At 38.7% G+C, this 15,860-nt stretch overlaps 1 protein-coding gene across 1 annotated transcript in view; it reads left to right on the top strand.

The window, feature by feature from the left end:
• pde8a (phosphodiesterase 8A) overlaps positions 1–15,860 on the top strand; it is a 90,280-nt gene that overhangs the window by 31,473 nt on the left and 42,947 nt on the right.

Genomic DNA, 15,860 nt, shown 5'->3' with positions numbered 1-15,860 from the left:
AGCTTAGTAAAGATTGGCAATTCCAATGCGTTATGAGAGAAAGTAGGCATTTTAAGTTTAGTTTAAAAATGTGTTCATTTTGATGCTGGCAGTTTGGAAGATGTTGATACATACTCTTCTCAATCTCCATGGAGACTTGTGAGGTGACCACACGTACAGTAAGAATGGATGCTTTTGAGATAGATTTGAGCAATAAATAAAAAACTAGTTGCGAACCCTCTTTTAGACTGTGTACAAGTACAAGTAAAAATAAAATAGAAAATAACTAATACAAATATCTCAGTTATTTACAAGAGGTTATAAGGAAAACAGTACAAAGATGATATGATGATTGACAGGACATAGGGTTTTCTGTTACATAAGGGTGAGTTGTTGTACAGTTGTATGGAGTATGGTATGAATGTAGTCCTGTATCTCTGTTGGAGAATGAGCTCCTCTGTCCCTCTAGAGCAGGGGTGTCAAACTCATTTTGTTCCGGGGGCCGTATCCAACCTATTTTGATCCCAAAGGGGCCGGATCAGAAAACTCATGGCATATATACCCCAAAAATAACAATAAGGTCAAATATTTGTGCAGAGAAATGCAAATCTATTACAAAAATCATTTTTAATTGATGAACTCTTTCTTTTACAAAAGTTATAATATTATGAACAACGTGAAACCTTAAGAAAAATGCAATTTCGACACAATGTTTTAACATGAACTCGTATGCAAATAGGGATAAGTAAATTTTCTACTTTTCTCATTTTTGACATTTTTCTGATGAAGGTGTCACGGTCAATGGTCAAAACGATCGTCTTTTAAGAGCGTTTGGAAAGAGACAATTTTTCATTTGTGCTGCTCTGGTGGGAGGGGCCACGTACAGAGACACCGGAGACCAAATTACCAATATTTAAATAGAAAATATAATTAAACTATTTTAGTAGAAAATCAGCCAAGGGCCAGATTAAAGGTCTTGGAGGGCCGGATCTGGCCCCCGGGCCTTATGTTTGACACCTGTGCTCTAGAGTCTGGTGCAGTGGGTGAGCAGGAGATCTGATAGAAGATCTGCAGCAATTGCATACATTGAAAGACCTGAACTTTTTCAGGAAGTAGAATCAACCCATGACGTTCTTGTACACAGTATTACATTTGTCCCTCTAGTCCAGTCTGTTGTTCACATGGACGCCAGTGTACTTGTAGCAGTCCACTATTTCCACATTATGGCCTTGGATGGTGACAGGCTCCAGTGATGTCCTCTTCCTCCTAATGTCGATCACCAGTTCCTTGGTATTGACAATGTTCAGGAGCAGATGAACATTACTGTAAAGCATGCCACAAGTGCATTCAAATGTCAATATTTTTGAGTAAAATGTAATCTTTAGAAAAAATAAATACTTACTTGTAGCAAATTTCCCCATTAACTTTAAAGCCGATTACCTTCCTTGTTCATAGGGCTGTAATTGGATCAAATCAAATGTGTGTACCTATCACGATATTCACTATTGTTCAGTACACGACAGATGGAACAATATATTTTGAGGGGACTGTATTTATCATGCATGTGCACATTTTCTTTGGTTATTTTTTGGTTATATGATGATATTTGAGTCATAGAAGGTTGAATTAATAACTTCTATGACTCATTACAGATGCAATGCAATGCAAACTCAGTACTAAAGTGTTTCATTGTACTGTTCATTTATTGCAGCCTGTTTTTTTTTTTTTAACAATATTGTACATTGAGAATAGTTCTTGTGGTTTAAATCTGCTCTGTGGTTATTGCTTCAGTGGCATAAATTAGTTTTAGTATTATCGTTTATCGTCTATCATTTCTTCAGCAATACATCGTTTTTCAAAATGTGTTATCATGACAGGCCTAGTACCAGTTCACAAAAGCATAAAAGGTAAATTTCATATGCAAATAGCTGCAGGTTTGAGGTTGTTCAAAAGGAGGTTGTGAAATTGCCCAATGGGGAAAATGAATGGAAAGAACAGGCACGATGTCGCATGCAATTGTCCCTGGTGATTTTGTTGCAAAGCAGAGGCAGTACAAATCTTGCTGTATGCTAATTTGATGTGTTTAAAGACGAGATCCTGGTGTATTGTGAGTTTGCTCCAGTGAAAGCGTTACTTCACAAAGCGGCAGCTTGATGGCTTAGGATTGTCCAGGTCTTACCAGGATTTCACAGTAATCTGGATCAGACTCAAACCTGAAGGTGAAGCGCTCCTCTTCACAACAAATGCTTTTCCTCAATATTCAAACCACATCAGCTTTATATTTGTTTGTATAATGATAGTATTAACCTAGTAAAGGAAACCAGGTGAGAATAAGCATAAAATTTTATTACATGTAAAGTTTATATTTAAAATTTCGTAAAACACAACTTTTTCTGATTAAAAACATAATGTTCATTTATTCTTAAGTACAAACCTATGAATATCTTTTGTTGTCATTTAATGTTTAAGTTCTGATTACGCAGTCGGAAAGAAGAATGGGCCTCATGTGGGTTTCTCATTGGGGTCACCAGGTTCAGTGCTGAAATCCAATGGCTTTACTTAAAAGGACCATCTATGGTTTGAATACTCTCTAAATCATGCCTTATTTGACTCTAGTTTCTTGTCGTTTTTGTGATTTATTTAGAATATATTATTACCGTTTATATTTATGATAATATATTGTGATCTCTGAGCTATTGTGTGATCTGTGAGCTACTGTGTTCAAATAATCTCTCCTGTGGATCAATAATGTTTTGAGAGCTTGGGATATCTGTCATTACATGTTTTCATGTTGTACATAAATAATTAAGGGTGTAAACCACATTTGCTAGATATAAACTATATATTTGTTTTACTTTTTTTAATAATATCGGTCAAATGAACTCTACTTTGCTCCTGTTTGATTCTCCAGACTTGGCATAACTGTTTCCATGACAAAAAAACATTAACATAGACGTATGTTCTTTTTAGAAGTCATCTCATTAGCCTCTAACTCTTCTGTGTCACCTCTCTGTTCTAACCTGGTGCCAGCGTGTGCCCTCTGCTAATGACTTGGACTTGTTTTGTCCCAGTAGGCCGTCCCAGTTTGAGTCTCCCTCCTCCCTCCTCTGTCCGTCCTCTCTCTTCTCTCCTCTCCTCCCCTCTCCTCTTTCCTGTCCCCTTCTCTTTCCTCTCATTGCTTCAACCTCTCTTCCCTCCTAACCCCTCCTCCTCTCTCACATCTTCACGCCTCTCGCCTCTTCCTCTTCGTCTCCTCACCCCCTCTCTCTCCCTCTCCCCTCTCACCTCCTCTCTTCACCCTCTCTCTTTCTCTCCTTCTCACCTTCCCCCTCCTCTTTCTCCCCTCCTCTGGCTCAGTGACCAGGATCACATTCACACCAGGGCCACTGCGGACAGCACCAGTTATGTGGTGCTGGCTTCTCTTGTTTATGCTAAATGTAAATACTCCTTTTATTACAGCAACAAATAAAGAGACAAGTGCGCAAGGCCCCTGTGTATGTCTACGAGAAAAGTTACACAGTGCTGCTTTAACAACAACATGCATCGATTGTTATTCTTTTTACTTGGTTTCACTTCCCACTTTTAGAATGGTTGTGTTTACTGTGGGTATTACTATGACTACTATGAGCAAAATGAAATTATTACTGCTACTTAAAGTTTTGCTGACAAGGTTATATTTGAGGTATTAGCAGCAGCTGTACTTTTTTGTGTTTTTATCATCTGCAAACCAGAAAGTAGGCCCACACATGACACATGACTGCTCCTTATTACTGTTTTGTCTGTCCTGTCCTTGTTTTAGTTTTACTTTATTGTGTTGAATGTGTTCTTCTTTGTGTTATCATGAAAAGCGCTATATAAAACTGATCTATTATTGTTATTATTGTTATTAGGCTAATGCTGGTGCTCTGTTAGCCTCCTAGTTGTTCGCATTGGCATTAACGTGACAGTAAAACTCCTCTCTGTCCTCTGACAGTTGTGAAAAACGCTCATAAACTCATCGCAGTGACTAATTAAGGTGCTAGGAATGCGCCAAGTTTGGACTTCTAAGAGCTGTTTAAATAAATTTTCACGATTGCTATTTAATACATCTTCAATTTACTTATATTTTTACATTCATTCATTTCCAGTAGGTGTTGTCAAAAATACTGAAAGTCAGATACTAATTGATAATAAAACTAATATTTAAACTAGATACTAATTTAAACAAGTATAAATGAGCCTTTCCTGAATAGCCTTTGAATGAATTTTGAGTTGTACCAGAACAAGTATAAGAGCACGTAGACTAATATATGTCCAAGGACCACTATGGAATAGGGTGACCAGATGTCCCTATTTACAGGGACATGTCCCAGTTTTGAGCCCTGTGTCCCATGTCCCAGCAGATGTATCCAAAAACAGTAATTTGTCCCAGTTTTATACAAGAAATGTCCCAGGTGTCCCTATTTTGGACCAATCTTATCCCTGCCAACAGTAAAGAGAGACATAAATTGTCATTTGTTTCAGTAAAATACAGAAAAGCTGCTTAAAAATGACCAAAATGCAAAGGAAATGTGACTATACTGACCCACATGTTAGTCATGAATGGTCTCAGCATAACAATTTTCCTTAGTTGCACACTCGTTTCACAGTTTTATTATTACCAACCCCAAAAAAACCTAGCCTGATTCATCAGCTGATTTCACTTCGTGGAAACCGTCTGACATTGCAGATTTGGATTTGTTCACTCAGCGGTAGGCGGGTACTTTTTTTATTTAACCAATCACTGCTATTTGGTCGTGACGTATGTAATGCGCCAAATCCTGTAGGAAGAAGGATAGTAATGTCTGTCCCCTTGATTAAATTCACAAAACGTTCTCTTTGTTCTGGCTTTAAATCCTTGATCTCAGTTGCCAACACAGAATGTCTGTCTTTGTCTACATCCATCTCAACCGCTTTGTTTACTGTTGTGCTGTACCACAAAAGGGACACAGACAGGTGCTTGAGTTTGACGTCATGGCTTCAAAGCTCTTTGCTGATTGGCCGGTGCGCGATCTAGAACTTCTGGGGTTCTTGCAAACCGTCTAGTGTATTCTGATTCCTGACCTAGTCGCTAGAGAGAAATGAAATTGAGTGGAGGCACTAGGTGGCGCCAGCCCGGCTACAAAAAAACAAGGATGTTTTTTATTTTGAAAATCTGGTCACCCTGCTATGTAACCTACTTGAACAACTGAGGGATTACACAAATATGAGACCACATGGTAATATAAATAAAGTACTATAATTTAATGTTAAAAATCACATTCCACTGTCTAAATAAAGAGTTTTTTTTTATTATCGTTGTTGTGGTCAGTACTGAGTATTAAGTCCAATCCTTAGTATTGAAATCAAGTTTGAAATTTCAGCATTTTAACATCACTAGTCAACCGTACTTTTTATTCCCAATGTACATATTCCTTTTCCTTTTATTTTTACATATTTTTCATATCACAGAATTTGCCTTTTCATTTCTAGTCCTCCTTTTTCTCCCTAAAGCTGCTCTGCCTTCACAATGTAAGCGTGCTGTACCCGTGGGAAACAAGGAGGTCACCCAGGATAAAATAACCATATCATTTTTCTGCAAACTCTGTATTTTTGAGACTTAGACGTCACTGAGGGCTGAGTTGGACCGAATACCAGGACGAAGTGTGTCTCCTGCGAACTGTGTGTCTGTGTGCAGTTGTGTGTTTGTGCCTATGCGGTAGTATTAGTGTATGTGTTGTGTGTGCTTGAGTTTCCGCACTATCTGGTGAAGTAGGAGAGATGTCACTGCAGACAGAATAAAGGTCAGGGCGTTCTCTCGAAGCACGAAAAACAATGAGAGTGAATGTGTTCTCTCTCTGGGCACACGGCTGGTTACAGAGGGCTTAGACACGCACTTGTTAAGACTTTATAAAATACAACAGGGGTTAAATCTATAGCTGATTTGGTGAAAAATATTTTAATGCATCTCAGTTTGTTTGAATCTTCTGTTTTTTAATGTGGTTTTGTGGATAAGTTGGGCTTTTTCATGGCCAGTGCCGATATTGATTTAAAATCCAGAGAAATTTATGGCAAATAAGGTCTGCTGATATTTCTGAGCTGTTTATATATGCCTGATTTATGTTATTTTTCTCAAATTATGCCATTTAAATTCACTACAAGGTCATCCACAGCTGTTCAATCTCACTTAGTGCAGTTGTATCTTCATATTTAAGTGTTTACATGAAGCTTTGTGTGTGATTTTTAGGCAGTAGATCAACCAGAACAAAATATCTGCCTGTACTTGAGATTTAAGGCTGATAGCAATACGGTAAAAAGTAAAAAAAAATAAGATTCTTCAAAGAGACTTCATTTAATCTGTTGGTTCTTTTAGCTTTAAGCAGCATGATACATCAACCTCTCGCAAATGTGATTTCAGTTATGGTTAAAATCTATATATTGTTTTCCATAAATCAAGCAGTCCTTTTGAGCATGTCATATTAGTTAGATATTGTAAATTTTGCATGCTTTTTTTCAGTAAGATATTTTATTTTTTGTTTGCACATACAGTTAATTAGACAGAACAGTAAGGGAAAGGGGACGAAGAGTAGGGAGTGACATTCAACAAAGCAGAGAATCAGTCTCAAAGGCTGTGGTTTTTGAAATACCATAATCTTACTTTTTCTTTTTGTAAATTTCTTTGGATGTGAACTGAAACTGTGAACTAAAACATAAATTACAAATCTAATCGCAATTGTCAGAAAAGTCACAGTTATCCTTTAGAAATCCTGCAGCCTTACTAAGTGTGTATGAAGGACTGAACCAGGACTGAACCAGGACTGAACCAGGACTGAACCAGGACTGAACCAGGACTGAACCAGGACTGAACCAGGACTGAACCAGGACTGAACCAGGACTAGACCAACTACATTGCCTTTAAAGTATCTAAAGTGCATGTAGTTGTATGGAACTACTCAGGCCCTTTACAGTAATGCGTCTTGTCGTTTGCAATCATGTCAGCGGTGGTGCATCACTGTTTCTACCGACCACGCTCTGCTTTTTGTCCCACATCTTAGAGTGTATATTCACTTTCAAATGCCTTCTGTTCCCATTTATGTCAAATTAAAGTAGCGATGGCCCTGTTTTTTGTCTTGTCCTGTTTTATGTTTGGTGCAAAGACGGAAAAATGTCAAAAGTATCAAAAGTTTCAATACTAAAAATCAAACTAGACACTTATTAAAGCTGTTATCAATACTAAAAAAAAGTCACATTCACAGGACAGAAATGAGCCTTTCCTGAGTAGCTTTGGAATGATCTTGAGCTGTATCAGAACAAGTCTAAGAGCACATAGACTAGTATACACCCATGGACCACCAATTTAATGTTGAAAATCACATTCTATTAACTAAAGATATTTTGTGTGTTTTTTTTTATTATTATTATTATTATTATTATTATTATTATTATTATGTGGTATCAGAATCATCAAGTTTGAAATTTTGTATTGCTGAAGGCCAAAGTATAGTTCTGCGCCAACTCAACGCACACTGTCGCCATCGCCTTCTCACCGTCGTTTTTGATTTATGGATCTGCGTCAAGATCTATGTGCCACGAAGCAATCCACCACCACAACGCTAAGAGGCTAGGATTTAAAACTGGCGTACGTGTAAAAAAAAAAAAAAAAAAAAAGAGGGAAAACGGAGTACCGGAAATGCATGTGGAGCGGTGGTACAGAAGACCAATCTCAGCTCTTATTGTCTGCGTGGATTACGGAGGTGCAACTCGGTCAATGCAGACGCTCTATGGAGGGGGTTCAAGGCGACACAGAGAGTTTGAGTAGCGACAGATTAGACACAGGACTATAAATTGGGCTTTACACCAGCTAACAGTGATAATTTGAAACACATCTGGAGCACTAACATTTAAGACTGAAATAGGGCTGTTTAATTAAGATGAAGATTCATTCATTTCTAATTTCAGTGATCAGCTTGTATCATTTTAATAGAGAGGTCTACAGCCAGTCCTCAGTAGAAGCATGTGAGTTTAGGAGGAGTTTAGTCTTTGAAGGAAGAAATGTGATTTATATTTTTTGAATGACATTTTAATAATAATTCTTTACTATTACTTGGGCCTAGACCAAAATGTAAAATACTACAGCTTTTGTAGTTATACCCCATAGAGAAGGTTGCCTGTTGTATTACCTAATTGCTTTTAAAATGAACTTATTTGTGAGCATTCAAATGTTGATTCTACTGAGATTAATCCTTGGGCCCTATTTGGTGCAATTCAGAGGAGTAGAGAGGGTTGTGCAGAGAAATTATGTAGAAACAGAGTGGCCTAGTTTTTCCATGCGCTGACAATGACTCAACTAAAGTCTTCTGCTTGGATGACTGTGGACAGCATCAAGATGTGGGGACCGAGTGGGAAGAGGCTGAACCCATCAACTGTGTTTACGCTAATATGTTTCAAGATATGTGATTTATACTGACATAAATGGTGCATTTATATATATCTCTACAGTGGCATGGTATGGAGTACATTAAGTTTCATTATATAAAATTTAAATCTCTGTTTTAATATTAAAGGTTTTGTACTACACAGAATTGACTCTTGTGAGCTTTAAGTAATGTTATAATGTTGTTACCTCATCAAAAACATACATGGAATTGTGTTTTGTTTCATTCACATATGTTAGGATAATTCCACATTATTAGTCTGTCTACATCTCCTAAGATCAAAATGCTCTGCTCCACCTTGTGATGTCATGTTAATAGCAGTTTTCAAGTTAACAGCTAACTTTTACTTTTTCTTTAGTAGAGACTGGCAATTCCAGGGCTAAAACACAACTGTTTTTGATGAGGAAACAACATTATAACATATATCTAAAAATTGCGTGGGCCCTTTGGTGAATTTTTAATACCTTTTGATTTTGTTATTGTCTTAGTAATTTAATGTAAAATAATGCTGCTTAATGATACTTACTAGTCACATTACCTGATCAGTCAGAACCACACGCTTTAACAAAACTTTACAAGGATGAGTGGATCTGGAGTCGTTTCTTGTCTACCCGATTTCAGAGGGTGTGATTGACATGGCTGCTTTCACATAAGAAGAGAAAAAACAACATAACGGACTGACTTTTGCAGAATCAGCAATCGAAGCAGCAAACTACTATTAAGCTCAGGTAAAAAAAAAGTTATATTTTGTTCTGAATGTTAGGAGGATTCTGGAGAGGAGATGTCTCCCGCGTTTGAGAGACATGTGACAGCGGCTGTGGTTGGATAGTCTCAAGTTTGGACGGAGGTTTCTCATGCTCTGTGGTTTGATTCCAGTCCCTTCTGGATTTGAACAGAATGTAGAAGGGACAGGCTCATCAGGCGACGCTTTACCATGTGAACTATTTATTCTAAAAGTGTTTTCATTTTTTCAATATCGATAACTGCTTAAAAGCATTCCTTGATAAGACTGTTTTAGTATCCAACACCAGCATGTAGATGTTTTTGTGTTGAGAGAGGGACAGAGAGAGAGAGAAATACTTTATTGATCCCAAGGGAAATTCAAGTTTTACTGTTGCAGTTTTCCAGCAACATTTCAACTGCGTGCCTCAGTGGCCTGTGTGTCTCAGTCAAAGTTTTCAGTGCAGTTTAACAGGAGGACTGGTCAGGGAGGGTCAGCAAATCCTGTGGAAGAGCCAAAAGTGTCCCTCGTATGTGTCTTGCAGCATCACAGCAGAGTCCAGGAGGAACCAGGTGAACACAACAGGAAAGTCTTCGTTCTTACTCTGGTGTTTCAGTTGGTGACAAAATGGTTAATTCCATCAGAATGTTTCCTCTGGAAGATCTTCTGCCACATTTGCTGCTACATATGGAGTAAAAAGCCAGTAAAAGACAGTAGCATCTCAAATGTCCATAGCTAGATCCTTAGCCAGCCTCTTGCACAGTTTCTGTGGATAAAGTTCACACAATCGAACAGTTCCTTGTGTTCATTGCTTCAAAATATTTCCTTTAAAGATCTTCTGCCACACTTGCTTCCACATGGAGTAAAAAGCCAGTAACATCTGGAATGTTCATAGGTAGCTCCTCAGATGGCTCATCATGGATACTGGAAAAACAAACAGCTTATTTCACAAAATCCAACTGTCCCTTACTTGTGTCCTTTGTACTGCACAGGCTGCACTTCTTAAATGGTTAAAATCCCATCACATGATTTTAAAAACTGAGCTCAAAAACCAAAAAGTTTCAAGTATGTGAACCAGGTAGCTACAAGAATATATTTTAGTCCCAAGATGGTAGCGTTTGTATTGTAAATAGTCCATTCTCTCTTTAATATGGTGGTATTTTTGAAGTTGTGAAGATCAGTATTGATATTTTAAACACAGGCGTATCGGCACTCAATGGGCCCAGATGAAAGTGAATTATTCTGTTTGAGGTGCAGCGCTGAGGCCAGTGATCTGAGAGATGGGTCTAAACCAGGTTTAAACCAGGTCTCTAAACCAGGACTGAACTAGGATTGAACTGTGTTTATGTCTAAATCAGTAATAGGCCATGATGACTAAACCAGGACTAAACCAGGACTAAACCAGGACTAAACCAGGACTAAACCAGGACTATACCAGGACTATACCAGGACTATACCAGGACTAAATCAGGACTAAACTAGGACTAAACAAGACTAAACCCGGACTAAACCCGGACTAAACCCAGACTAAACTCGGACTAAACCTGGACTAAACCCGGTCTGCCTACCCTGAATGTGCACCTTGGGTTGTTAACTGTGAGTTTGGTTATTTTCCTCCTGATCGGATATTGGGTGAAATTGTTAACTGTGTCTGTTGATCAAAGCAGGAGGTGCACCTTTATTCTTATGTCTGTTTTATATGAACTACTTGAATAGATTTACATTTTTCATCCTTTTCATCAACAGCTCTGTTTGCAACAAGTGAATTTTAGAGATGCCCACAGAGTAGCTTCTAAAAATAGAATTAAAAACCTATTTAAATGCTGTAGCTTTAATGAAATTGTTCTATTTTTGTCTGTAATCAGATTTCCGTGTAGTCAGACACCAGTAACATCGTAATTGTTCAGAATTGGTTAATTGTTTGCACACCACACCTGCGTCTGAGACTGTTTTTCTCTTGAACCATAAAAACCCAAATCATTACCTAAAAAAAGACAAACAATAGACACCTCCAGACTTGATTGACTTGATGATTTCTTTTTAATTTCACATTTGCAGCCCATTCAGAGATACAACAACAGACTCATTTAAACTTCATTTAAACTCAGTACATTTAAACATGAAGTAAACATGTTTACTCTTAATTATGTTAGATTATGGTACTTTTTGTTATGGTGGAAAAAACATGGTCTGTTTTGTGACAAATTAACACCTGTGAAATCCTTGAAATGAAGAAAAATCTGAAGAAAAAAATACCGGTAGAGCTCATCGACCATCGTTTGCTCTGGATCCTAAAGAATTTCACATTACATTGTTATTGTAATAATGTAGATTTACATAAAGTTCTGTTTCATTGAAGCGCCCATATTACGCAATTTTCTGGTCTATGTTATAATGTTGTTTTCCTCACCAAACACTCTGTTCCACCTTGTGATGTCATGTGGTACTACAGGAACGCTCCACTGTGCTTTTAAACTCCATACACTTTCACTAGAATCATTTGAAAAATTTCAGCCCTGGAATTGCCTCTACCAAACTAAAGGTAAAAGATAGCTGTTAACTTCAAAACTACACTACACTTCACGACATCACGACATCACAAGGTGGAACAGAGCATTTCAAGCTTAGGAAATGTCTAACGAAGTCGACTAAGTGAGTTTGATGTCACCCATTGCGTTCAGTGCCAATCAAATGAAGCTTGTGATGCTATTTTGACCCAGACTTGGTATTATGAATCGAATTTTTTAAATAAACAAAACTGGAAAATAAAAACACCAGAATTGTGTAGAGGGGGTTAATATTTTAAGACCAAAATGACGAGGCTCACAGCAGCAGCTACAGAGACGGGGCCCACAATATTCCACTGTAAGTCAATGGGAGCCATAATGAAACAAAACAAAACTCGAGGTTTGTTTTTGATGAGGTAACTACAGTCTAACACATCTTAAAGCTCATAGTCAATTTTGTGTAATTTAGGACCTTTTAAAACAACATCTGTCTTAATTTACTTGCCAGACTAAGCCAATTCCTTAATTCCTTAACTTTTTTTTTACTCTCGAAAGTGTTGGTGGTCTTTGGTCCCAGCCAAGTGCCAGCATGATGCCTTTAGAGCAGGTATCCCAGGATTCCCAGCTGTGGGGTTTGAGGAAGTAGTTTACTCCTTCTATCTGTCGGTGCTGACGTGGGCCCAACGAACAATGTCATTCAATTTCCTGTTTTTCACTTTGGCGCTAAGGCTATAGAGCTGAGAGAGGGAGAGAGAGGGGGAAATAGGAGGGGGTGAAAGAGGGGGAGGGAAGACTGAACCTGAAGGAGGACAAGTGGAGATGTGAAGACCACCGGACACTAGGGGGCAGGATGTGGGGTCAGATACAGAGGTCTGTGGAAATACATGAGGTGTGTTCACAGAGCGTGGGCCATACAAGACTGCTGTGATGCCTGAATATGTTTGGCCAAAAAAATCAATCTTTTTATGGATGATCTCTAATTTATAGTGAAGTAAAAGTAATTACCAGTAACAGAACAGGAGCCCATCGAAACTCATAGCATGACTGGACAATTTGGGAATAATATCTAATTTTTCTGCATTGCGATTTATTTGCACATTTGAAGGATGTCCAGATGAAATGACAATAATGGATTAGCAGTTTTTAAGCAGAATCAGACAGGATATTTTATTTGTGAAGGAAGATAGTACTTAAAAATTTCCATTCAAAAGTCCATTCAAATTTTGATTCGATCGCGACCTTGTAACCCTAACCCATAGTCCCCATACATTGGTACACTGCAGTCTGTCTCTGCCTGACACAGCTGTGGTCTTGTGCTCCTCGTGTGCTTTGAATCACATGATCTGGACTCACATTCGCTCCTTTAGGTTCAGACTCCGCACAGACGCATCCTCGTGCCACTGTGACGTCAATGACACAGACGACAGACAACTACTGTCTTCATTTCCCTCCAAGTTTTTACTAATACTAAGGAATAGACTAGATTCTCAGTTCTGATTCTGATACCGCAATTATAATAAAAAAACAACAAATCAGTGTTTTCTTTTATGTTACCACGTGGTCTTTTATCTGTGTAATCCCTCAGTCGTCCAGGTGTAGTGATCCATGGGCGTATACAAGTCTTGGTGCTCGTATACTCTGATTCATTCTAAAGCTATTCAGAAATTTCCAGCTTGTGAGTAACTAGTTTTAGAACTTGTTTTAGTATCAATCAGTATCTAATTTTCAACGCTTTTGACAGCCCTAATATGGAAGATAATTTGGCCCATCAGATTTTGAATTTTAAATACCGTTGAATTTCTCACTTTGAATTTTTTAACTCTGAAAAAAACATGTTTGAATTATTTTTAGCTGAATTTTAGCTGCTGAAATTTTAAGTGTGTTTTCAAACTGTTTAAAATTCAATATGAAGAAATAACCTTTTAAATATGCAGCACGAAGATGTTCAAGCCCTGAAATTCAACAGTCAAAATTCATAATGCAAAATTCCCAGTGCAAAATTTCACTGCAAAGAGCTAAGATGCCAAGGCAAAAGCAATCGATCCAAAGTGACAACTTAGACAAACTTTATTGATCTGCAAGGGAAATTATATGGACACAGTAGCTCACACATCACAATAGAATATAATAACAAAGAGTAAAAATATCAATGGTAAATTCTAACTAAGTAGTAAAAAATATGGCAAGATACAGGTGTCAAATAAGGCATAATTATATATATGTATACAGTATGTACAAGTAAAAATAAAATCAGAAAATATGTAATAAAAAATCTCAACTATACGCAAGAGATTGTAAGGAAGACAGTACAAAGATGTTAAGATGATTGACAGGACATAGGGTTATCTGTTACATAAGGGTGAATTGTTGTACATCTGTATGGAGTATAGAATGAATGTAGTTCTGTATCTCTCACTGTTTTAGCTGAGCTGTAGGAACCTGTTGGAGAATGAGCTCCTCTGTCCTTCTGTAGTCTGGTGCAGTGGGGGAGCAGGAGTGTCCATGATGGAGAGCAGTTTGTCCAGTGTCCTCTTGTCCCTCACTGTGACAAATGTCTCCAGCTCACGGCCAACCACGTGACCAGCTTTATCGATCAGTTTGTCAGTCTGTCAGACTACAGCAAAATCTAGGGCGCTGGCCTCCACAGACTGGTAGAAGATGTCCATGAACTTGCTGCACATGTTGAAAGACCAGAGCTTTCTCAGGAAGTAGAGTCTAGAGCAGGGGTCGGCAACCCAAAATGTTCAAAGAGCCATATTGGCCCAAAAAAACAAAAAACATACCTGCCTGGAGCCGCAAAAAATTAAAAGCCTTATATAAGCCTAATATGAACGCAACATAGGCTGTCAGTGTATTAGCTATATAAACCTACTATTAAAATGACTAAGTAGGCTACAAATACAAAATGAGCATTCATGATTACACAAACCCCTTTTGCGACCCGCTCATACTCGGTGCGCCGTCTGTAGACCGACGTTTACCTGTTGCTTTGACGACGATGATGGAAGTATTCAGAGCAGCAGTCGCATTTCTTCTAATCGTGCATAGGAGCATTCATAAAACAGCATGTAGAACTTTCTACGCAACATCAGCCCAGAGCAGAAGCTCTGAGCTCGGGCAGCAGCTCAAAATACACGGGAGCAGTCAGCGCGCAGCTCCTCAAGACGGGGCTGGGGGTCCAGTGTTGGTCAGATTGTCCGGAGGTTTCGTCCTCCGTGTCCTGGTTCCAGATGGGGGCGAGCAAGACCAGCGTGCAAAGGACTGGGTCCGAGCGGTTCCGCGTCGTCCTCTGTGCGCTGGTTCTGTGCGGGCAAAGCGAGAATGCGCTGTGGACTACAGGTCCGGGCGGGCTGCTCCGGTCCTCCATGCTCGACCGCGGCCTGGTTCCGAGGTGGTGCAAAGCATCCGGACAGAAGCATGAATCCAGTTTGGTTCATTATATGTTGTTCTGAGCGTCCGTCTGCGCATGTGTTTTTTTTGTTTTGTTTTGTTTTTTCGGGGAAAACGCTTCTCAGGTGGAGGCACCGGACACCACCCCCCGCTTCAGCTCATCTGTTTGTTCTGCTGAAACACTTTTCCTATGTTTGCGTTTGCACACAGCTGATGGATCAGATCCATGACCAGAGATGAACGAGGGTTTTACCCCTAAAGAAACCATATTAAAACAACAACAAAAAAATCATTCCTTTTCCATTTTCACTCATTTTTGAAAAAGCTCCAGGGAGCCACTAGGGGAGTGCTAAAGAGCCGCATGCGGCTCCGGAGCCGCGGGTTGCCGACCCCTGGTCTAGAGTCTAGAAATGGCGTAGTGAACCAGTCTGATTGGTCAGAATCAGCCTCATCAAAACCTCATCCCTTTTATTTCTTAAGTGTAAACCCCATCCACAGATGAGATAGACCAGTAGGAACCCGCCTCACACATGATCGATTTCTTCCTTCTTGGCATCTTGGACTTTTGCCATGAAATTTTTCACTGTGAATTTCACTCTCGAATTTGACTGTTGAATTTGAGAGCTTGAAAAAGTATACTTAATATTTCAATATACTTAATATTTCAGAATTTAAAAAAATAATTCAGACATCTTTTTTCAGAGTTAAAAAATTAACATTATCTCCATACCCTAAGGTTCATTATGCTATGCCTTTTTCAGGTCTATTTAAGAGTACGCTATGTCATTTTTTAGTTCTTTCCTGCTTGATTGTTACTGTATGTATGTTCCA

Source organism: Boleophthalmus pectinirostris, unplaced genomic scaffold, assembly GCF_026225935.1.
Source record: "Boleophthalmus pectinirostris isolate CB_2022bp ecotype Guang Dong unplaced genomic scaffold, ASM2622593v1 HiC_scaffold_19, whole genome shotgun sequence".
NCBI lineage: Eukaryota > Metazoa > Chordata > Actinopteri > Gobiiformes > Gobiidae > Boleophthalmus > Boleophthalmus pectinirostris.
The sequence above is the reverse complement of the archived record's forward strand: the minus strand, read 5'-3'. Positions and strand labels throughout refer to the sequence as shown.